The sequence below is a fragment of the Erithacus rubecula genome (assembly GCF_903797595.1).
Source record: "Erithacus rubecula genome assembly, chromosome: 5".
Classification (NCBI taxonomy): Eukaryota; Metazoa; Chordata; class Aves; order Passeriformes; family Muscicapidae; genus Erithacus; species Erithacus rubecula.
This window is the reverse complement of record NC_136687.1, coordinates 4,778,644-4,802,584: the sequence shown is the minus strand read 5'-3', so window position 1 is coordinate 4,802,584 and position 23,941 is coordinate 4,778,644. Positions and strand designations below refer to the sequence as shown.

The 23,941-nt window shown below is 46.5% G+C and overlaps 1 protein-coding gene across 2 annotated transcripts in view; it reads right to left on the bottom strand.

The window, feature by feature from the left end:
* The window catches only part of FGFRL1 (fibroblast growth factor receptor like 1), a 162,685-nt gene that overhangs the window by 112,691 nt on the left and 26,053 nt on the right, over nt 1-23,941 (bottom strand). The window lies entirely within an intron of this gene.

The window sequence follows — 23,941 nt, the reverse complement described above, 5'->3', positions numbered from 1 at the left end:
ATGACCAGTGCAGAATAATACACAGTGTCCTCATTGAGCACTGCTTTGTGGCAGTGGATTTTCATCCACAGCTGTCTCTTCCAAGTGCACAGGAGGACATTCACACTAAAAATGACTACTGGTCAATGAGTGTAACATGTCTTTCCAATTTTTCCACACCCAGAAATGCAATCTCCAGACTTGAACTGACAGTTTGCATGTCATTTTACTTCCCACTTCTCTGAAAACAAGGCACACCAAATCCACCCTAGTTTCAGCAGGTAAATTAGAGGCAAAGAAAAACTGGTTTTCTTGAGCAGGATTAGCTTGAGGTGCTTCTGAGATAATCTGTCTGCCTTCCAGGCACTCTCTAAATACTCAGAGGCACCCATTTGTCATCACTGCTGCATTATCCCTGGAAAATGCATCATCCTTGCATGATGGAGCTGCCTGACCTGCAGGGTAGGAGTGTGCATGCCTCTTACCTTGTGTGTGTATCTACTGTGGAGGGAAAAAAACAGTTTGTGGTGTGTCTATAACAAGATGAACACCAAGACTGCTCAGATATTGCAGGGAGACACATTGCTGAACTCTAATCATTGTTTTAACAGCCCAGAATGGCACAAGCTGAGTTTCAGGAATGTGCATGGTAGATCCCAAAAAGGACTATTGAGCAGGGCTGAAGGAGCAGTTTCAGTTTCTTGAAGCTGATATGAGGGGCACAAACACCACCTGGACAGTTATCAATGTCCTGTTAAGAGCAGCAGGATGGCAAGCCAGCCTAGAAAACTAAAAAAAACCACAAGTCCTGCTCGTACTTGTACCAAATTTTCTCAAGTCTCAAAGGGTTTCTCTAAGATTTGAACAAGCAATAGGATCAAAGGGTTTAAGACGCTCCCATCGACTCACATAAGGATCTTGATCCAGCCCCCAGTGCAGTAAGTTTTTGAAAAAGAAATCTCCAGCTTAAATCCAGCTATTGTGATTTACACCAGCTGAGGATCTCTCACCCTGCCTGCAATGGGAACATGACCAGGCTGCTTGCCAGCACTTCTGGCTTTGCTGCAGCAGAAGTGACGTTCAGGTATGCGTGACCACTCACCATCAGATTTCTTTACAATGACAAGCTTTGAAGTCAGAGCACTTTGCTCTCCTTCATACCATTTTCACTCAGAACAATAACTATTTAAATGGGAGCCTCACCAAAGCCATTCCAGATTTTTTTATTTTTACTTCTTTGTCAGTGGTAAAATATAGTTAAATCACAGAAAAAGAGATAACTGCATCATAGGCTTGATATCCCAGCACTAAACTACTTCCATTTACTTTCAGTGCTGGGAGAGAAGGCACCAATGGCTTCCCCCATTACACTGAAACCTAGAAAGAATAAAATTGAGCAAATGACTTTTTGCTGAAAATCTTTTAAAGCTCCTCCCTACAAAACCCACTAAATTTGTCTTTTAATAGCCAAAGGGGCTGCTAGAGGCTGGACTGTGATTTGTGGACCTCATCCTGCCTATTCAGAGCAAAAGACAACACCTGCGGGAAGCAGGGGAAAGGTTAAAACCTGGTACCTCTGTGTTTTCCTAAGTGCAGAGCTTGGCACCAGAACAGAGCCTGGGAACAATGGCAGGAGCATTGTGCCTGTTTTCTTTTCCCTTAAAGTAACATTTTTGCTGCAGTGTCATCTTTCTGCTCAGCCAAGCAGGCTCTCTGGGTCAAATCAGCTGCGTGAGCCGTCAGCAGATTTTTTCTGGCCCTCTCAAAAGATCTTCAGGCATTGTATTAAGAAGCCAAATCGGTGAGAAAACAGGAAAAAAAAAAAAAAAAAGAAAGAAAAAAAAAAAGTGGACAGACTGCCCACACGTTTTACCGGTCAGGCGCTCGCATGACTGTGAAATAATCAGCATTCTTTTGGTGAAATGTAGCAGCTTTAAACCAGCAATCTGGCTTTGCTCTCTGGAAAACAGTGTGCTTTCTCGAAAAAGCTAAACCCGGGTATTACAGCCTGACAGCTTCAAAATTCCTCAGACCTCCCGCAGGAATCGCTCACAAAGGAGCAGGCTGGATGTCATCCACCCATCCCCGGGCTGGATGTCAGGGAAACAGAGCCTCTGATGGAAAACCCTAAGGGAAGGCAGGCATAGCTTCCATTTACACCATCTTTTATGTTTTGGCTAAGTGGTTTGTTTATAATTGTTGGATTTAGGAGAGAGAGGCTTCACCTCTCCTTGCAGTTCCTGCAATGCAGCTTTGGGGCTTGTTGGGTCACTTCCCAAACAGAGAAAATGTGAGAAATTTTCCTTGAGTTCTTTCACGTGTTTTGGCAGGGATCCTGCAGCAGGCTGACACAAACAGCACAGAGGACAGTCCCACTTTCACAGCCCTTTGCACAAACCATGCCCGTTCCTGGGAGCCACTAGGCACCAACTTTGCAGACAGACAAGAGGCACTGAACAAAAGTCATCACTATTTGCCAGGATTTCCATCAATCCATAAAAGAAACCCAGCATTTTTAAACTGAAGTGGCCTTTTTAAAAAGAAATATGTTTTTTTCAAAAATCTGTCCTTTCTATACAAATCTTTTTCAAGGGCTATTGCTCTCCCAAACAAAAGAAACTGAGGAGTTATATATGGCACTTCCACACATAATAGCTACCACAAATCCCTGTGGTTGTGGTGAGAATCAACAGATTGCTTAAATTGATGAAGACAAAAGTTTAATTGCTCACAATTTTGCCACATACAACCATCTGGGCTAAGACTTTCCAATGCCTGGGATGTATAACTCCATTCTTATGAGAGAAAAATAGCAGGAGAACATCTAATTAGAAATTCTATGATTTGGCATATTCACACAAGAGCTGAATTAAGGCAGAAAAGGACATCTTCAATTCTCTGTTTTGCCACCTTACTAAATTGTTCAGTTTGATTTTATGTATTTGTAAATTTATTTAATTTGGTAATGTGATGGGAAGTGAATGCTAATTCCTAGTTCTTGGCAAGCAGAGGAGTTGATTCAATCATTGCTGCTCATTAAGTAACAGATTATAGCCTTAATTTCTCTTTGTATGGTACTAGAGGAGTAGCCTTCAAGCTTCCCTGCTGCCTCTTCTCATGTGAACTTCCTGCAGTCTGGACTACAGTGAAAGCCAGATAAAATCATTTCCAAAATGAGAAGGAGGCCTGAAATGCAAATCAGGGGAAGAAGTCAGAAAGGGGTCTTCATGCAGATTTGGTAGGTTATCAGGTCTTTACCTGCCTGGTAATCAATCCTGGTGCCTGATCAGCTCCAGGGGATGGACCCAGGAGGAGCACAAAGGCTCTTTATTCCCTCTGCTGGTGCTGTGGCTCTGCTATAAAGCCTGGTTCTCTGGGAAGGGCAAGGTGGAGCTGGACATGGGGCCTATCAGGTGACATTAATGTTCAGTAAGATATGGACCTTGTGTTTGAACCAGACAGACAGTCTTTGAAGAACATAATCTGTGCTGCCAACAATGGCTGGAGTGAAAGGAGCTCGCTCTGGTTACCTCAGAGGATGGGCTGGTAAAGCAAAGTTGGATTCTTATCAAGATGTTGGGTTTGGGGGTTTTTTAATCATTGATTCATATGGTAATGGCTGTGAACACACAATGCAATGTCTTCAAAGGCAGGAAATATAAGAAGGGTATAGTTTCACCCAGTTCACCTTAAGGTTCCACACTTTTGTCCTGTGTGATTTTTATTTTTTTTTTTTTAATACATAAACCCAGCTATCCTTGCAGGGACAAATTCTATCCATGTCTTTTCAGATTCCCCCCAGTTCCAGTTGGATACAGGCTGCCAGCAGCAGTGAGAAGCAGCAGCTCTCCTGGGGTGCTGTGTTTCTCAGATTGACCTTAGCTCTGTTTACCCTTGCTTCCAAAGTTTGGGCCAACATCTGCTAAATAAACTGCTGAGTGCTGGGGTGATGGGGACAGGGAGGGGGAGTTAAAAACAAATGGGACTGTGCTGAAATGAGAGAGCAGTGAGAGGAGCTCTAGAGAGATTGTTGTGGGTGAGCACACAGAGGCAAATCTCTTTGAATTAATAGAAAACCTTCTTCTGACATCTCTGACCCAGTTTTCCAGCATGCAGAACATAACTATCCAAAGTTCCCATTTCCAGTTCAGATTGAAGCACTCTCCTAAATACCCAGACAAGCCATACTGCTCTTTCTCCTGTTTCATCTCCATTTCCAGCACACTGGAAATACCCAGGTGTTTCAGCCATGCAGGCAGTTGTGGCTTCACCCATATAGTTTGGTTAAGAAGGGCAGTAGCTTCTATTTAAGAATCTCTTTTCCACCAAAATTCAAGTTAATCATCCCAACAGCACCCAGTTGGCAAGCATGGGGGATAGAGAGATGTTTTTAAAGCTGATGGTGTGTTCATTCCTGCACATCACAGTTTGAACCCTCAGTACCACCAATCACAGCATTTCACAAGTCACCACAGCTCCTCCCTGGTACAAAAGGAGTCTATGTGACACTTAGGGCTTGAGATCTCTGCAGTGGCTTGCACAACATCACTGGAACAGGCTGCCCAGGGAAGAGCTGGAATCACCATCCCTGGAAGTGCCCAAAGGTGGCTGGATGTGGTTTAGTGTTGAACACAGCAGTGCTGGGTGAGCAGCTGGACTCAGTGATCCTGGAGCTCTTTTACACCCATAACAATTCTATGGTTCTGTCCTGTCCTTGGGCTTCTTAGGTTTTTGGGAAGGGCACACTAAACAAAGCTCATCACTCCTGGCAAGTGTGAGGATGCTCAGCATGGATCAGATGTGTAGGAATTGTCTCACATCTACAGCCTGAAGGACCCTTCAGCCAGACCATCATCCAAGCCCTAATCCTCCCCTTATTTACCAGAAAAATGCTCCTTGAATAACTGTATCTTCAGGATTAAGCATATGCCTTTAAAGCATCAGAATTAACATCCCTTAAAAAAGAAAAACTGGGTAATATGAGAGCAGATATTCCCATCATCAACATATCTACACATTTTTTAATCCCAACCAGTATGTGGTCCTGGTATTATCTCATGGCAGTATGTTCCAGAGCTTATCTGGAATAACTTTGCTTCTCATCACCTTCAAAGTTCCCTGAATATTTTCTTGTTTGTCTGTTAGGTTGCCTTTGGCTTTCTGGACAGCTCTGTTCATACTCAAGGGATTCAAGAAACAGATTCCCACTACTCTAAGACACTGAAAAGAAAAAGAAGGCAGATGAGGCTCTCCTGGACCTCAAGATAACTGATACATGGCATTAGTGAAACCAGGACAGTGTCACCTGAGGTGAGCACAAGACCAAGGAAACCATCTCAGTACCACACAGGGCTTATAGCAGATCTTGAAGCCCTGAGCAATCCAACGGGGCTAATTAGCCAAGAAAATCTGGTAAAATGCAAAATTTCTTAAAGATGCCAGCTAACCACAAATCTACTTTTGATATGAAAATTGATTGGTTTCGTACATATGAAAAGGTGGTGCTGAGTTTGAAGAAAGCATCATTGGCTCAAGCCAACCACATAGAGAAATTGAGTGGAACTCATCTTGTCTGAAAGCACCTCACAGAGCCATGCTGGAAATTATCAGTGAGCATGAAGAGATGGGCACCAGCAAGGTGAGCTGGTCAGTCCTGGGCAGGAAACCAGCCAGCATCAGGGAAAAAAGGTCAACCACCAGGACCTTCCCTAGCAGAGCTCTTCCAAATGATCCACAGGGTAAAGGTTGCTAAAGAAAATCACTGGCACTCTTGGCAGAACATACCAGTTTTTAGAGGCTGAAAGACTGTCAAAGGGTCTCCAACCCATTCACCACTCCAGGAGCAGGGCTGGATGCCACATCTCCAGAGAAAGCTGATTACAGGCAAGCTGCCATTTTCCACTGGAAGCATTTCTATGAAGCATCATTATCTTTTTTTCACAGCTGAGAAACTCATCCACGTGCTGCTGATGGCAAAGACAAAAGGGATTTCTCTCAGATCAGTCAGGAAAGTGACAGTTTCACAAAGTTTTAAATGATGGTTTGTCAAGTGTCAGATGAGAACAGTAACCATCAGTCTTTCTCTTCTTGAACTCCTCTACTGGAACAGATCTCAGGTACATCAACCCTACATTGAGATATTCAAGGGTTAAATAGGGATTACAAAACATTTTCTCTGCTGGTGGTAAAGCATTCAAAATCTATTACAAATAATTTTTTTTAAATTACAAAGGAAGCTCTACTGATAACTGTCACAGTGAGAACTCCCTAAACTACATTTGTAATCAAAAGCAGCAAAAAAGTAATCTAAGCCTGTTCAGTTCACCTTTAAAAGAAGAAAACTAGAAGAAGGAGGGAGCTGAAATCTGTGTCACTCGATAGCTCCTGGCAAACTCTTCCTGGCTTTATGGTTATGCTTCTAAATCCTCTCAATTTAATGGTGTAGGTTTCCCTATTTTTAGATCACAAATTAAGGCAGCTCTGCTTTTTCCCCTGCATTATTTTCTAACCAGACCAACCAGACCATGGCTATTAAACTTAGCAGGCAAAGAAATAAGAGCACCCTTTAAATGAAAAAAAAAAAAAAAAACCAAAAAAAAAAACCAAAGCACTGTACAAGCAGAATAACCACACTGCTGGAGAAAGAAAATCACTTGCAGGGGCTGACAGAGCTCTTGAGTTTCCACTTGAGTGGCCCACGAGGCAGCTCTGCTGCTGGGGCTCCTGCTGCCCAGGGGTGCCAGGACCTTTGGCAGCAGCAGAGGAGCTGCCTTGGCACAGGGCTCCCCTCCAGCACAGGTCACCCACAGGTCTGCACTGAGTGTCAGCCCACAGTGTCATCCCTTTGGCTGGACTGTGACTCAGCCACCCCCAGTTTAATGCAATAACCAGGCTGAATTTGGCACCTCGCTGCCCCAGAGGGGCTGGGGGCTGTCTGCACCAGGAGGGCATGCTGTCCTCCAGATTGTTTTGAAACAACAAGAAAAAAGCTTATCATAATCCTCCTGGCAATTAGAGCCTGGCTGGCTGCAAAGTGCAGTGCATTTATCAAAACCTCCTTTGAAGGTGCTGAGGGAAATGAATTTGAAGCTGTTGGGGACTGCAGGAGTAAGAGAGGCCAGCTGCTCCCGGGGAGCCTGAACTGAGGCAAGGGGGCAGAGGGAGGAGGGAGAATTTCCTTGTCTGGGACATGCAGGTTTTCCATCAGCCTGTGTGTGAGGATAAATAACACGTTATCTCTGCCCATGTGTCTCCGAAAGCTCGGCTGATTACAGCTGGCATGCTCAGGGGGCTCTCCTGCAAACTCTGCCAAAAATTAACCACTGCTGCAGCCATAAATCATCCCATCTGGGCTGCTTCTGCCCTCACCCCACCAATGGGAGAAAAGTCCAAACTTAAAATAAAAATTTTAAAAAAGAGAAAGTTGCCAGTTTTGTGAATGTCAGGAGGACAAAACTGACAGATTTAACCTTTTTTTAAAAAATGCATCAGCACAAGTTTCCCAGAGGCAATTCATACTCAGCAATATGTTAGAGGGGCTCATCTGCCCTTGCTATACAGTGAGGCTCTGGTTCAGCAGAGTGAGACGGGATTAAAACAGTGTCGTCTTGTAAAAACCATCAAAAGTAACAGGCTGGAGCACAGTTCCTAGAACCTCTTCCAGCACAGGCTGGGTACTGGCATCTGATCCAATTCTCTGAACCCCTTTAATTTCCAGCCTAGTCCCCTCTTCTCTCTCTGCAGCCCTACAGACCTCTGGACATGTTTTTCCCTCTCCCTGCTATTCACAATTAGAAGTCTTCTTAGAGGACAAGGGGAGGAAAATTGCTCATGATGCTCTCTCTTCTCATCTGCTTCTCCCTGTCCAGTGTGGGCACGTAACCCTTGGCCACAGGTCAGCCTCCTTCTCTTGGAGAAAGACCATCTGCCCTCTGAGCACAGACCATATCTCTGGCTTTTCATGCTGTAATGTAAGTGCTGTCCCTCCAGCAGGCAGGGAGTGGGATCAGGACACCAAACCTTCCCTGCCTTAGGGAAAGGAGCTGAGTCCAGCCCATACTGCAGCCACCCAAAAATCCTATGGCTATTTGCAGAAGCTTGTTGGCACACACAAGGCCTCAGCACAAAAAAAGGGTGTCAGAATAGGGAGTGAAAGCCATAGGAGACTGGGAATAAGCAGATGGGAAGGTAAAGATGTATTAAAGATTAATGAAAATACCCTGAGCAAACACTCTGTACAGAGCAGGACCCCTGTGTCATCTCCCTGCATCTCCACATCCCCTTCCAAAACAGCTCTTCTCCTCTGCAAGGTTTTGCTCATCCAAAACCACTGAACAGTCATTGCCTTGAGTATTATTTTAATCATTTCCAAATGCCTTTCCTTTGGAGGATCCCTGCTGAGATCCCAAGCTGGGCTCTCCACTGGAGTAAATCAGCCCAGCTACTGAAACTGGGCTGCTGATTTACATCTCCTGGAGACCCTCCCTCCTCCAGCCAGCTCCACTCCTTGTGCTCACCCTGCACAAGCCTCCTCTAAAAAAACTCCTGGCAAAACCTTGCTGTGCATCCTCCCCTACACAGGGCTATTCTTGGGATTTCAGGAATGTGGACATTACATTGCTATGAAAAGGGGCACTGTACTGAATTTTTGCACGGGAAGGTTGCAGGGATGAGAGCCAGGGTGTAGTGGCCTTAAATCTGTGACAATGTTACAGGGATGACAACAGCAAAAAAAGCTTTGATCAACCCCGGAGTACAAACCCAGGTTTATATCGTTGCCATCTGGCAGAGTATCATGTTAAGAGCTGAGCAGACAACAGTGGCTGCTGCTACACAGTGTACTAAATACCAATAAAAGCTGAATGGATCTGCAATAGAGCACACTTTAGAAATAGCTGTGAAAGGAAAATCTAGGCCACTAAGTGCTGTTAGAAACAATGGCCTTATATTTTTTTTCCCCTTCCCCTTACTATTCTCCTCTGTCTCTCTTCTGCTCTTGGGATTCCTCTTCCCTCCCTTTTCCCAGCACCAGTGGCTGCTCAGAGAGCTATGAAGAGAAATGCTGAACCTAAACTAAAGGTTGTGTTCATTCAGCAAGCATTAAGTATTGGTCAGGAGGGGCAGACTGGCAGCTGCCCTCACAGCTGAGGCCAATCCCCCTCCAAAAATGGAGCTCAGCATCCCCACGAATGAAGGAGGTGGCTGCAATCCCTCCTTTCCTGCTTCCTCCTCCCCTACTGAGCACAAAGGCATACAAGGCCCACATCGACCCAGAGACCCATGGATAAAACCCTGGACTAGTGTAATCATTGTCTTTTGCATTTTTGCAGAGCTTCTTCAGCACAAGTTGCTCCAATCATTCCCTGGGCCTTGCCCAGAGCAGCCACAAACTCCCAGCTATGGTCACTCCACCACTGCTCAGTGGTGAACACTGCTCTGCAGGCATCCCAAATGCAGATGTCTCAGCTCAAATGCCTTTTTCTAGGAACTAGGTGGACACACTGCACTGCACTTCCCACAGACACATGCAGGAGTGCCTTACACATTGATATTTAGAGAGACTTTGTATCCATCTGATGAGCATCAGGAGGAACAAAACCTTATTTCAATCATGAGTTCACCATAGCTGAAGGATATTTGCCCAAGTTAGTAGCAAAGTCAGCAAGAGATGGTTCCCAGAAATCAGTTTCAACACCAAGACCACCACTCCTGTAATTTAACCTCACAGGCCACAAAGCTCAACCCAAAACATCATTCTTCACACCAAGCTGTATAAAATGTCTCAGCCACCAAATCCTCACATAGACAGAAATGCCAAGAGGGACTCCCCAGTGATGTGCTGGAGAAAACACTGTGGACAATGGTATGTCTTGGAAGGGACCCCTTGGGATCTCCTCTCTGTTCTGGTAAGCATTTCCCATTAAATGAGTAAGAATATCAACCAGCAATTAGACAGAAGAAAAATTTAGCCTGGCAGTTAAGTCTCATTGTTACTAAGCTTTCCTATCAGGAAATACAAGGGTCTCAGAAGGGAAGCAATGGAAATGATCACTCAAAACAACTAAGCAGGCTGCTAGACTAGACACTACAGGCAGCAGTCCTGACCTGGCAGGAAAACCCAATAACCCTATTTTTCCTCTTTGGCATCTGTGATCCTGCAATTGCTGTCATTTCAATAAATCCTTCAGCTCCTCTATCTGGTTTCATTATTTTATGGGCTTAATTCTGAAAAGAACTCCCTGCCCATCATTCAGGCCACGTTTTCATCTTCAGTTGCAAATGTGATCTTCCCAAATGTGCTCAGCACCCAAGAGCCATCTTTGGAAAATCCCTGGGGAGGTGGCATTACCTTGCCAAGACTGAAGCACTGAGTGCCCATTTCATAGCTGCCTAACTCTTCAACAGCAAGAAATGTTTGCATGATGCTCTTATGGATGTTCACACTCTCAAAAGGGTTAGATACTATTTTCCCAAAGTAACTTGACCCATTTAAAGAACTTCTCCAAGAAAGCCAGTTGAGTATCTCTGACATCTGCACTACCACAGACACTCTAGTATTAACCATCCCCTTTATCTCACCATATTTTTGCTGATAGCTGAGCTATGCAGTGCAGTGGTTCTGGCATGCCAGCAATGGCTAGTTATCAGGAGCAAGAAAGCACGAGGTCTGGGAACTCACTGAAAACATTCAGAGGCGATACGTGAGGGACTGGGAGAGATTAGACAGAGTTTGCTGGGGCTCCAGGAATTCCTGCAATTCAGGGGTTACATGGCAAGATTTCTTTTTTACATGGGACAGCAGCAAGCAGATGGACAGAATTTCCATTTCTCTTTAAAGCTGTTTTCCCAAAACTGTCACACATATACAGCTCACCCTGATTTTTCTCCGCTGTTTCAACCAGAGAGGCTCAGCCAGGCTCTCATTTCACCAGGAGCTAGATTGACAACATTCACAGCTGCCTGCCCAGCAATTCACCACTTAGAAAGGGCTAATTAGTATGAGGTAATTAGTTTCAGGCAAAGAATATTTGAAAAATAATCTGTGTATATAAGGTCAGCCATCCTACGTTTTGTTCAATTTACTTTTTTCTTCTCTGCTGCTGAAAGAGAACCCAGAAAGATGATGTAAGACACCTAAATCAGGCAGATGCTGGAGATTCAGAGAGTCAAGTGTTAAACACACTAAAATGCTAAAGATGCAACTTCAACCCTAAAGGCTTCTGATGTAACAGGCATATAAAATGTGGAAGTTTCATGGATGATGCAAATTATCACTAAAGCTCATCTCCCTTTCCCATACACCTCCACACCCAGGTTCTTGCCTTTCCAGGGGAAAAAAACTAGGCAACACAGAGGTGATCCAGCAGAAGACAGAAGTGCTGACAAGGAGGTCTGGCCAGAGCTGTGGCTGAATTCATTTGCCACTGGGCTCCTGCCCGGTCATGGGGCAGCTGTGAAAACAAGGCCATTGGGAAAGCACCACATGAAGCCAGAGTGGAAATGCCAACACAGCCCCAAAGCAACAGCAGCCAACCTCAACCACAGGCACACAGTGACAGCTTTCTTGCATTGTTGTTGTTTTTCCCTAAAATAGCCTGTAAGATAAATGGAGCCAGTGATTAGCTAAGTGCCATCCTCTCTGATACGTGCCTGGCCATTATCTGCTCCTGACACCTAACATCCAATTCAGTGCAGCACCCCAGCAGGACAGCCTGTCCCAACAGGGACTGAATGGGCTGACTGGGAGACTTAAAAATAAAAGAAGAGAAAATAAAGCTTGCTGGCACATCCAAGAAATGAAAAGGCTGCACTCCAGCAGGGTTAGGATGTCAGAATGGGGATTTCAACAGCAACAGTGCTGGAGAGGTTGGCTACCTCTCAGAAGCACACCCGGATTCCAAACTTGGGTCTGGTAAGGTTTCCCACCCACAAAAATAGCCACATGCTCCCTGTCAACAAGACCTGGGCTCTTCCCTCTTTCCTTCCTGTTTATAACACATCTTCCCAAGGATGTCAGCAGAATCAGCAGCTCTCTGCTCCAGAGACAGCCCCTGCCTCGCCAAGTGGAAAATCTCCACAGAAAAAACAACAGGGGGGAGGAAGAATTATCACTCTCTTGCCATCTTTTTTTTAACTGCTTATTAAAAAAAAAAATATGAACAACCTGATCAGCACAGTGGAAAAGGAACATACCAAGCCCTGTGGGGTTCTGGTTCCGAGTCCTGAAAGCGGGACTGAGTCCCCCATATACATGACACTATTTCAGTGTTTGTTGCAAACAGAAAGGTATCATATTTGGGAACTTCATGTTTTCCATGCTGGAGAGAGAAAAATATTTGGATAGGGACACCAGAAGGAAGGCTGTGTGTCTCCACAAGCAGCACAGGCAATGCACACACACCAGCTAGGGACAGTAGTCTCCTTGGTCTCCTGTTTCTCTCGTTTTACTCTTATTTCAGCTTTTTCTCAGGAAGAAGGTTACAGCTCACCACCCATCCAAGATGCAGGGTCAATTGTCTCTCACTCTCCCTCTTCTAGAAAAGGGGAAATACATTTTATGCCAGGTCAGAGATTTGATCATGGAGATCCAAATCCTGAGCCAGCAACCTGAACTCAAGATGAGGAGCACCTCACCATCCTGTTCTTCCTGTGTCTTGGCCTTTTTGGAGATACTCCTATTTACGTTTTCTTCTTATACAAGTATTTTGGTCTCAATAAAAGTACCAAAATAATTTCAGGAAAGCTTCATTTCCCAAAATACATTTCCATCATCTCTGGTGGTAACTGAACTTTCTCTAAGTATGCACAATGTGAGCCCAGCTGCAATGTGTGTGTTGTGCAAACCTGGTGAGACTCTGCTGAAGTCAGCAGATGTGGTGTGGATTTGCATTGCTTTCTTGGAATGAAGAACTTTGCCTTCTATTTATCACACACTTCCTTGCTAAAGAAACACTCTTAAAATGGCATTCACATTTTCAGTAAATGCTTTAGAAAAAGAAACAGAAAAGACCATCAATTACAAGGGGGAAAAAAAAGAAAGCACCTTCCTATGCAATGGCAAAAAATAGCTTGCAATCCAAGTTTTGCTGTTAGGCTGACACAAAGTTGGACTCATCCTGATCTTGTCCTTAACATGACTGCTCAGTCACTCTAATTTACACAGGCAGCACAAAGCTGTTCTCATGCAAATAATATACAAATCTGCCATGATTTGGTAATACTTAGCTCAATTTGACAGCTATTCATACCATCAGACAAGTATTGATTATAAATAAAGATAAAGAATGAGAAACTTGTGTTTAAATCCTAAGCAATTAATAACTAAAGACAGAGGCAGATGAAATCTGTCAGCACATGGAAAGGATCCACTAATTGCATTGCACATAAGTTGCAAAAGGAGACAGCTTTTACTGCTTTGTTTTTTCAGAAAGACAAACTAATAAGAGAGTTTAAAATGATGATGCTTATCTGTGGCTGCAGCTCTCCCCTGGGCAGGACAATGCCACATCTGCCAGGCACCTTTCAGGTGTCCTGCCCCAGCCCCCCTGCTCCACAAGGGAAGTGGGACCATCAGCATCCCCCTCATACTTAGATTTTCCTCCTGTTAGTCAGCCCTGTTGACTCAACTTCCCTTTCTTTAACGTCTCTAAGGCTGAACTTTCCAACATAAGTCCCATTCATATTTAATCTCTACCTCTATTTAACTTGTCAAGGCTCTAATAAATGAGGAGAGCGCTGTTGGCCAAAGGTTTTCCTCTGATCTGCTCAGTCCAAACAGGCCCACAGAAGTGGATAAAACTCCAAATGGCACAGTTCACATCTGGGGGGATGCAGCCAGCAGCAGGGCATGCAGCACCCCAGCCACACAACACAGAGCCACAGACTCAGTGAGGCTGGAAAAGACCTCTGAGATCATCCAGTCCAACCCAAGATCCAATATCAGCACAGCACCAAGTGTCACACGCAGTCTTTCCAAACACCTCCAGGGATGGGGACTCCAATGCACCCCTTCAGACTGAGACAGGCACCAGGCTCCAGCTCCCTCCTTGGCCTGCTGCAGGTCACAGTTAAACCCAAGAGAAGGGGGAAAGCATCTCATGGTGAAAATGGCCACTATGGAGGTTGAGTAAAAGCAGTTTTGAGGACTGCATTTGGATGTTGGGCTCACCACAGTCTCTTCTCACCTTGAGAAAAGACCTCTTTAAACAGTCACTCCACTTCTTTTTCCAGGAGCAGGAACTGATCCCATTCTTTTGGCCCTCTTGGAGCTGCTTTGCCTCTGAAGCCTAATTCACTAGTGCAACTTATGCTGGCACAAATCCCATAAACACCCATTAAATAACAGTAATGATGGGGAAAGACTTGACCCTGGGCAGAAACACCATAAAGGAAGGCTCCAACTGCAATGGTTCAGAAATCTTGCTTCTATTCCACCACACTTTCATCCCTTTTTCCTCCTGAAACCCTTGGTGTCCTCACTGCTCACAGCTCCAGAGCTGGCTCCCAGTCACCAGGACCTTCCCCTCTCTCTCTTCTGTCATGCCCCACCTTGCCCACCAGCCCTGGCCATGCCCACACACACAGGGCACAGCAGCCCTTCCCTGTGTGCTCCATCCCCATGTCACACATCCCCACATCACACATTCCCGTGTCACACATCCTCATGTCACACCCTGCCCACCCAGCCCCTCACAGCACACCCTGCAGCACTCCAGATCACTCTCTCAGCACACACAACAGAGCACAAGCCCTTCTCTGCCTCCCCCAACCTCCTCACCAGCAGACCTTCATCTGAAAAAAGTCACCTTTGAAGCCAAACCCCACTGGGGGCTGGATGCAGGGAAGAAGGGGCCTTTTCTGTCCCTGCTGTCCAGACACTGCAGCACTATCTCAGCTTGGTTCCCCCTCTGCCCCAGACAAACGTGGCTTCCCTCTTGACTTGCTATTTAAAACCTGTCCCAAGGCTGGCACACGGTTTCAGATTAACGAGCTGGAGCCACCGGGGGCGGGCAGTGTCCCTGTCCCTGCCCAGAGCCAGGTGTCCCCACAGCAGAGCTCCTGCCCTCTCCATGCCACACCAGCCCATTCATCAGGAGCTCCAGCTGCAGGGGAGTGGAGGCTGAGTCAGATATATTGCATAAATGTAAGTGTTTATTGCATTTACACATCCCCTCTCAGCACCCTTCACCAGAATAGCTCTTTATCTGCAGACATGGCTCACTGACCCAGGCTGAACGTGAGCCTGTATTGAGGTGAGCAGCAGAACTGAAAGCACTTGGCTCCCTGAGCTTGTCCCTCCTCTCAGCTGCTCCCCCAGCAGCTCACAGCTGTGAGCACACTGCACAGGGCACTGGGAGCCTCCTGCATCCAGCCTTTGGCACAAGCTGGGTGCTCTGTTCCACACACAATTTCAGAGACTTTGAAATCTGGACCGAAGTGGAGCAGCAGCAACACCTGAAGTGTGGAAATTGTCTTACAAGGAAAATTTTATTTTCCTTTAGAAAATAATGAACCTGTTGGAGAGAGTCCAGAGGAGGCCACAGAGATGCTCAGAGGGCTGGAACATCTCTGCTGTGGAGACAGGCTGGGAGAGCTGGGAGTGTTCAGACTGGAAAAGAGAAGGTTCCATGGAGACCTTCCAGTATCTAAAGGGGATTTATAAAAAAGAATTTTTGACAGGCAGATAGGACAAGGAGGAATGGCTTTAAACTAAAAAAAAAAGGAGAAACTTAGATTAAATGTAAATAAGGAATTCTTTATTGTGAGGGTGGTGAGGGACAGGAACAGGCTGCCCAGGCAAGCTGTGGATGCTCCATCCCTGGAAGTGTTCAAAGCCAGGTTGGACAGGGCTTTGAGCAACCTCATCTCATGGGTGGCACCCTTGCTCAGGCAGGGGAGTTGGAATGAAATGATCCCTAAGATCCTTTCCAATCCAAGGCATTCTACAGTTCTATGATGACTTTCAACAGGATTGTCTATGTCTCAGGTTCAGCAAAGCCCACACAACTCTGGGAGGTACTTTAATTTCAATGGGATAGGATTGCAATTTCTGAAGGAAAATAGTTATTTTCCTCCTCTTTTTTTTTTTTTTTTCACTCTCTGTATCAGAGGTAATGTAATTACATGCACAGAAAATAGAAGAGTGTATATTTGTCATCCTTTGATGCCGAGGGCAGTAATTTGCAGTGATGTAAAACAGGTTGGGTTGAAGCCCTGTCACATGAACACAGCAAGATTTTACATGACTACTGGGGCAGTTCTCCCAAGGTCCCAGTCAGGACCAGAGCCCCAGACTGAATGAGGTAAAGTGCACACACACAAAAAGAGAGAATGTCCAAATGGACAGACCAGAAACAAAACAGGAGGATGAACAGAACTATGAAATTAATCGGCCACAGGAGATCAATTCTAGGGTCAGGAATCACCCCACGGGCAAGTCACACCAAGCTCTGCACAGGTTTGCACAACTCTAAGCAAGCAGACACATTAAAATCATACTCACTGCACAAGAAGACTTAGCTAATGTTTTAGAAAAGGAAAGAGCACAGGGACCAAGCTCCTGCACTCAGGCACCTGTGTAGAGAGGCAGTGCCTTCCACCCAGGGGTTGCTTTGTGACAAGAAAGGGAAGAAGACAGAGAAACCTGTCTCCAAACTCACACACCACCTGTCCAAGCAGTCAGCTTGCCTCCAGCAGTCTCTGGCACATCACATACTGGATTTGGGCTGTGAAACTTCACCTTGCAATACATCTGTAAAAGTAACAGCCACCCGAAAAGGAAGGGGGGAAAGTCCAGGTATCCTGCAAAATGTAACTAGCAGGAATTAAAATGTAAAAGAAACACCCTCCAGGGTCTTCACAGAAGCTATAAACGCAGGAACTGTTTTGCCAGGTGTTTCTGTGCAGCGCCTGCTGTTAGAGTGACTCTCTGCTGGCAGCTCGCCTGGCTCATCTTCCCAGTGCCCCTGAGCCCACTGGGCAGGCTGTGCTGAGCTGGCCAGCCAGGGAGGGTATTGGCCAGCCAGGGAAGGTATTGGCCAGCCAGGGAAGGTATTGGCCAGCCAGGGAATGTATTGGCCAGCCAGGGAAGGTATTGGCCAGCCAGGGAGGGTATTGCCAGCCAGGGAAGGTATTGGCCAGCCAGGGAAGGTACTGGCCAGCCAGGGAAGGTATTGGCCAGTCAGGGAGGGTATTGGCCAGCCAGGGAATGTATTGGCCAGCCAGGGAAGGTACTGGCCAGCCAGGGAAGGTATTGGCCAGCCAGGGAAGGTACTGGCCAGCCAGGGAATGTATTGGCCAGCCAGGGAAGGTACTGGCCAGCCAGGGAAGGTACTGGCCAGCCCTGCTCAGGGAGGGCTGCACTGGCGTCGGGCTCTGAGCAGCTGAATGAAGTGTTGTCATTTCCCAGCTGGGAGTGGGAAAAAGCACGGTGCTGCTTCCTGATGCTGTTATTTTATTTTGCAGCAGCTTCCCCTTCCCGCTGTCTGAATGTCACAGATTACAGCACTGCTGTGCGAGCCTGAGAGGGGGGAGCAGAGGGGGCAGGGAAAAATCTGGCAAGTGCTTCCCAAACTGCAGGCATCCCCAGTGGCTGCACAGGAACCAGGGGCTGGAAGGGATGGGTGGCAGGTTCACCTTTTGGGAAGCAAGAGCATGCACAGGTCAGTAACAGACCTGCCACACTCTGCTGACACCCACTCCCACCTCCCTAACCCTCTGAACTGAGGCTGGGGATGCCTTGCTGGGTCAGGAAATCTAAGCCCCAGGCTGCTTTTTGGAGCCTGTCAGCAGTGCTCTTTTGTCCAGCAGAGGCTTTCCTGTCAAGTGATACAAAGTGCTGGCTCTCCTTTCCCCTGGGACCCGCACACGCTTCCTCCCGCAGCAGCCCCAGCCTTGGCCAGCCCGAGGGATCAGGGCAGCTGGCAGCACTCCCCAGAGCCTGGCAGGGACAGCAGCACTCCCCAGAGCCTGGCAGGGACAGCAGCACTCTGCCCAGCCCTGCAGCTCACCCCTGCACTGCATGCCAAGGGCCTGGCAGGCAGGCAGTGGGGAATTTGGGATACCAGGCTGGAGAAACGCAGAGATCACCAGTGGGGATGATCAGAACAAGCACAGCCACCCCATGGTTTCATACAGATCCTTCCCACAGTAGAACTAAGGGTCCAGCCAGGGCTGGACCGAAGCTCCAAGAGAAATAACAAGAATAACTAAGAATAAGAAACAAAAAAGGCATGCATGATTTCCCCAATGAAACAGCAGTAGGAATGTCAAGTGAGCAGCAGCAGTGAGAATGTCAAGTTCTCCAGCACTCAGGAGAAGTTATTTCACCAGAGCATCCTTGTCCTCACTCATCTCTGAAATTTAACATATCCATGGCCCTGTTTTGGGGAATTGACTCCATATCTGCAAATTGACACAGCTGGGGAAATCTAACACTGAGCTACAGTGCTGTCACTATCAGCTAGGTCATGTTATCTTTCCCTTGCTGCTTGGTTGGGTGGAAGCTCTTCCCTCTGTGTCTTGGATTTGTAGAGCAGGGACAAGGGTGCCAACTACCTCTCTAAAGCATTTTAAGACTTATCCAATACAAGGTGCATACCCACTAATTTCAGCAGGATTGTTGCCTGAATAAGGCAGTGCTCAGAGCTCAGAGGGTAACCTGAGGCTACTAACATCATCCTTTGGTTTCAAACAATAAGACACAAATAAAAGTGTTCTCTTAATTTGTTCATTCTGAACAAGAGTAAAAGGAAGTATAATTAAACAGCAGAGATCAGGGCAGTATGGAATGCAATCCTGACAGTCTTGTTTGCAGGTTTCCCATATAATTGTCATGTCAGAAAAAACTGTCATATCTACAACAACATCTAGTAAGAGTTGTGCAACTTTGGCGATTTTTAAGCGTAAAGAGCACATTGAAATCCCTGCAGAAAACGCAGAAAGTCAGACTCAGTGGCAAAATTAGTGTCCCAAGAAAACCTTTTCTGATTGCAGTGGAGGTCTTGAATCACATTCTCCCAGGGAGAGGTAGACCAGGGCAGGGCAGGGCAGCAAGCAGGTGGAACCACGTCTGTCTGTAGCAGTACCAGCCTGTGGAGGCTGAAAGTCCCAGTTTTAAACACTGCCAGCTCCAGGCAAAGGACAGATAACATTTGGTAGTGCACAGCACTGCTGCAGTGTAATTCAAGCTAGGAAGCACCACCAGAAGGACACAGGCAAGCAGAGTTTAAGCAGACAGGTTGCATTAAATCCCATGTCAACATGCAGCCTCAGGCTCTGGTGTCTGGGTTGAGTGAGTGTAACTCTCCACCGATCCCTGCAGTGATGGCGAAAACACTATCCTCACATCCCTCAAGGCACAAAGAAAATCTTTTCATTCTCACTTCTTTTTCACCCCTCTTAAAGTAATGGCATTCCTCACCAGCAGTAATCAGCATGCACACTCTCCCAAAGTGCCATTTAATACTGTCACACAAAACTGCTGCGTGACCCACTTTGGGTTATTATGTGCAATAATTATAAGACACCACAGTCCCGGTCTGCCAGGCTCCAGGAGGCTTTCTGCAAGGGCATTCCCTCAATTCTCCCCTCCTGTGGACTCTCAGCCTCATGCCTGGGAGATGGGACAGCATTTCTCTCCATTGCATCCACCCCCACCTCCACTTAATTTCATGCTTGGACTGTGACTACACTAACAGGGCATATCGAGTTTCTCCCTCGTACACTGATTAAACCGACATGGTGCTTTGCACAGTCTTTCACGGGCTCCTTATCTCAGTAACAAGAGGGAGGAAAAAGCACAAGGACAACTCTGAGCAAAGCAACACTGTCTCCTTTCCTGGCACTGCAGCAGTCTCTTTGGGAAACGCTGCACACCCTCCGTCAGGAAGCTGAGAGAGAAAAGCTTCGACAGCTCAAGGGCTTGTCAGGGCAGCTGCTCCTGGTACATGGGGAATTCTGGAGGTCTCTTCAACAGCATTTTCCAGCCTTTTCACTGTATTTCTCAACTGTATCAGACTGAGGAGACGGGTAGAGATCAGAGGCTCAGAAAGGTGGTGTTTCAGAAATCGCCTCTGCTTCTGGGAGCTCTGCAAGAGATGCCCAGGAACTGCCTTACCTCAGTGCTTGCTTTTGTCATCCAGGATCATGGCTATGGTTGCAGAGCACTGAAGCCACACAGGAAGGGCTGTCACTCTTCATCAGTCCAAAATTCACCTGTTCAGTTTTACACAAACTATTTTTCCCAATAGCATCTTGTCTTCCAGGCTTTGCAGTTGCTGTAGCTTAGGAAGCTTAAAAAGCTTTTCTATCTTGCTTCAGGATTAAAAAAATACTTAAAAATACGAAATAGAGGATTTTAATCTACTCCCATTTCTTTGATTTTTCACAAGGTCATAAAAGAAGGGAATATTCCAAGACCCACAATAATTAGATGGAATTGCCACCATGCCAGGATCAATCAGTGGCAGAGCCGTGGACAGAGGTAGTAATGGAGAATTGAGTCACTCCAAACATGAGACATCCAGAGCAGCAGAAGACACACCAGGTCATCCATATGGACCTGGCACACAGGACCCTAAACCAATGGAATGCCTATATTCCTGTAGGGTAACACAGCCTTGGGAAAAAGTTCCATATACCAGTTATCTGTGCTCAGAAAAGCAAATAATAGCCCAGATTTCCCCAGTGCAGCTGTTCATGTTCAAGCCAGTTCCCTTCAGCTCCCTGTACAAGTACAGAGAGACTCTGCTCATTCCCATCATCATGCAGGCACTGAGCACAGCAGATGATTGCCACACCAGGTCTCAGCCCACAGCCCTCATCAAAGATTCTCTTTGACAGGCTCTTCAGGCAGCAACAAAGCAAAAAGGGCACACACTGTCAAATCATTTGGTCCCAAATCAAAGACTTCATCAGTCCTACAATTTGAAGCTCTAAGAGACCTTTGGAAAAGGCATTACTTTGCTTTTCTCTCTTCTCTCGTTCTTGGGCTCCAGCCAACTATGAAATTGCTTTGGTACCTTAAGACAGACTTTTCACTTCTCATGGGCTTGTGAAGCACTCACAGCTCCTTTCAGCTCCAACTAGAACCATTCAACACCTTTTCAAGTTCCTTAGTTACTCAAAGAAGCCAGCCCAGCATCTGCAGAGCCAATTATAGGAGAGTGCAACACAAGCACAAAAGAACAGACTCTGCTTACAACCCACACATCAGAGGCTTTGCTTAGAGAACCTCCAAATTCTTCACAGGCTTATTAGCTGCCTTCAAACCTCCTGGCCACAACCCTTGCAAAGAGGGCAGCACCTGGAAGAGGAATGAGAGCTGATTTCAGAGGTGGATGGATTACCTGGACACACCTCACTGATGTAAAGGTACCAGCTCAGAGCTCAGCTTTTCCAGCAGACCTTTTGTCACCAAAAGCTGTGTTTGAGAGAGACTTGCTCTACTCACACAGACCCACAGGTGATATGTGCATTTGAGAACAGGCTGTATTCAGGAGTGTATTTCCTTGTTTTTTGGGTTTTTTGATGGGACCATGGAAGTGCTGCTGATACCACAACTGAGTGGAGCTAGGCTATCATTACAGATAGATGGTCTGATGGAAAGTGCTTTCACACATGCAATAAACACACACACACACACATGCATGCTGAGTTTGGCTGGGCTGGTTAAAACACCACAGCACTTATTGCTCCTTGAGGCCTATGAGTTCACTTCCAGGCTCCCAGCCAGCTTGGAAATCACATAACCCACGTGAGCAGCAAGGTTGTAAGGAGACATTTGTCCAGAAAAAAATAGTTCCTGAGTGCTGTTCCCTGCTGGACATATCTCAGCAACCCTGAAACCAAGATAGTAACTAGTCAACACTTTGGGGACTATCCCTGGTGAGGTCAGCCAGAAATGACTGCCCAGCATCACAAGTCAGAGGGCTGCCATGCTGGGGGTAAAGGAGAAAGCACCTCCTAGACCTGACTGTTTTTTGCAGGGAAGCACAGAAATTTTGAGTCATGTTCTAGTGCTTTTCTGTCAAGTAGAAGGGCCAAAGAGGCATAAAAAGGGTGCAAATGATTCATGCTGTCTAGAAAAGACAGCAGAGCACAGGGCACCTTCCAAGGGCTCTTGCAAACAGCAACCCAAGGGACAAAGGGCAGGATGCCAGGGAACCAGAGGATGGCACAGTGAAGAGCCATGGAGCAACAGTGGGTGGCCCATGTGGTCCACAGGACCCTCATTTACAGACATGCATCTGAAGACAACTGCAAACCACCACAGGTGTCTTTCCTCCAGCAGAGTAACACTCAGACAGCAAGGCAGAGAAATGAGTCTCAGAGATCAATATTGACACATGGCCCTTTTCCCCAAATTGTGAAAACCCTTCCCACTCTGCCCTCCCTCTCCAGCACCTGCTCCATCAGCTTCAGCTGGATCACAGCAGGGTGAGAAGTGGCTCTGAGGCATGAGGGGGGATTAGGTCACCCTGTGAGGCCACATTCAGATACCTCACAAGCACATGCCATCATTGCACAGGGAATAGGGATTTAGCCCTTCACATGGGGATGAAATTGATGCTAAAGACAAGGTGAAGTCAGGATAACCCCCTTGTGCATCATGGTGTAACAACCTGCCTGCAAACACAGCTATTGATACAATCAGGTTTCCCATCCCTAATGCTCATCTTGCTCTTCTCTTGCTTTAATTTTTGCTGATAAGAGCTCGCTCATTATTTGGGGGGAAGGGGAGGCTGGCTCTGTTTTTTTCCCATTGAACTGTGGCAGCGGTGTGCAGAGAAGCAGGGCACTTCCCCTCTCTCACCGGGTGAGCTGCAGCACAAAGGCTTTGGGCTGATCTCACATCCTCTCCAACAATTAAAAGTCAAGGCCAGCAGCACAGCCAAAACTTGACACGCTCTTTTAGAGAACAAAGGTCACTAGATTGAAGTCTTCACTCCCTGCTTTGGCTGAAGCAGCATGAAACATCCTCTTCAAACCCTAAGGCAGTTGAATCTTTATCAGGTGATGATGGCTTTTTGGAGAATAAAGACAACTGACCTCTGTGTCTTCCCTCCTACTGTTCCACAAGAAACCTCCAGGCTGCCTAATTAGTATAAATCATTTTCCAGTAAGTGCTCCTGCCCCACCACGGCCTCATCAGACACCAGGTCCAGAGATAAAGCTTTGATAAAGGGAGGGAATGAGGGCTGAAGGAAGCCAGGAGCTGGATGGTCACAGCCACCCTCAGCTCCAGCTCCACCAGGAGCTGCACTGGCTGAGGTTCCCTGCAGATGTGCAGGTGTGACCTCCAGAGCCAGGAGACAGGGGCTGGAGAGGACAACAGCTGGGCAGGAAACGAGCCAGAGAAAGGCTACAGCAGAAACCATGGCACTCTTTGCATTTTCACACAAATAGTGCTTTTTGGAAGATTAAATGAAATAAAAAGTCATTACATGGTTAAATGGCTAATTTCATGGCTGCAGTCATAAAGCTGACAGAAGCCAGAGCAGCCACAGGGAGGCCCTGTCCAAGCCTGACAGCATCAGCACCCTCTCAAGAATGAGGCTGCACTAAGTAATTTGGTTTGGGCTAATCTAAAATCAATTCTCAGAGCTTGTTGCTTGGTGAGCCCAGAGCTCTCACTTTTGAAAAGAGTAAAAAAAAGATTGATTCATAAGACAATAATCAGGCATCTTCTTGCCCATCATGGGGTAGGACTAAAATCCATCCCAAACTGGAAGTCCTTCCTGCCTGATGTCTCTTCTTAATGCTCCCTGCTTTGCACAGCACTCTGAAATCCTTACACAATTCAAAGGTAATCTCCAGTTCAAGATGACTTTGTGTGACTGGTGAACAAGGTCTAACATGATCCCAAGTCCACCTTATCTGGTCAAAAAAGGATAACCCAAGAGGAGAACCTACAATTGCCATGGGTTTCATCCCACTCCTTCCAGTGCCTCGGGCAGACTCT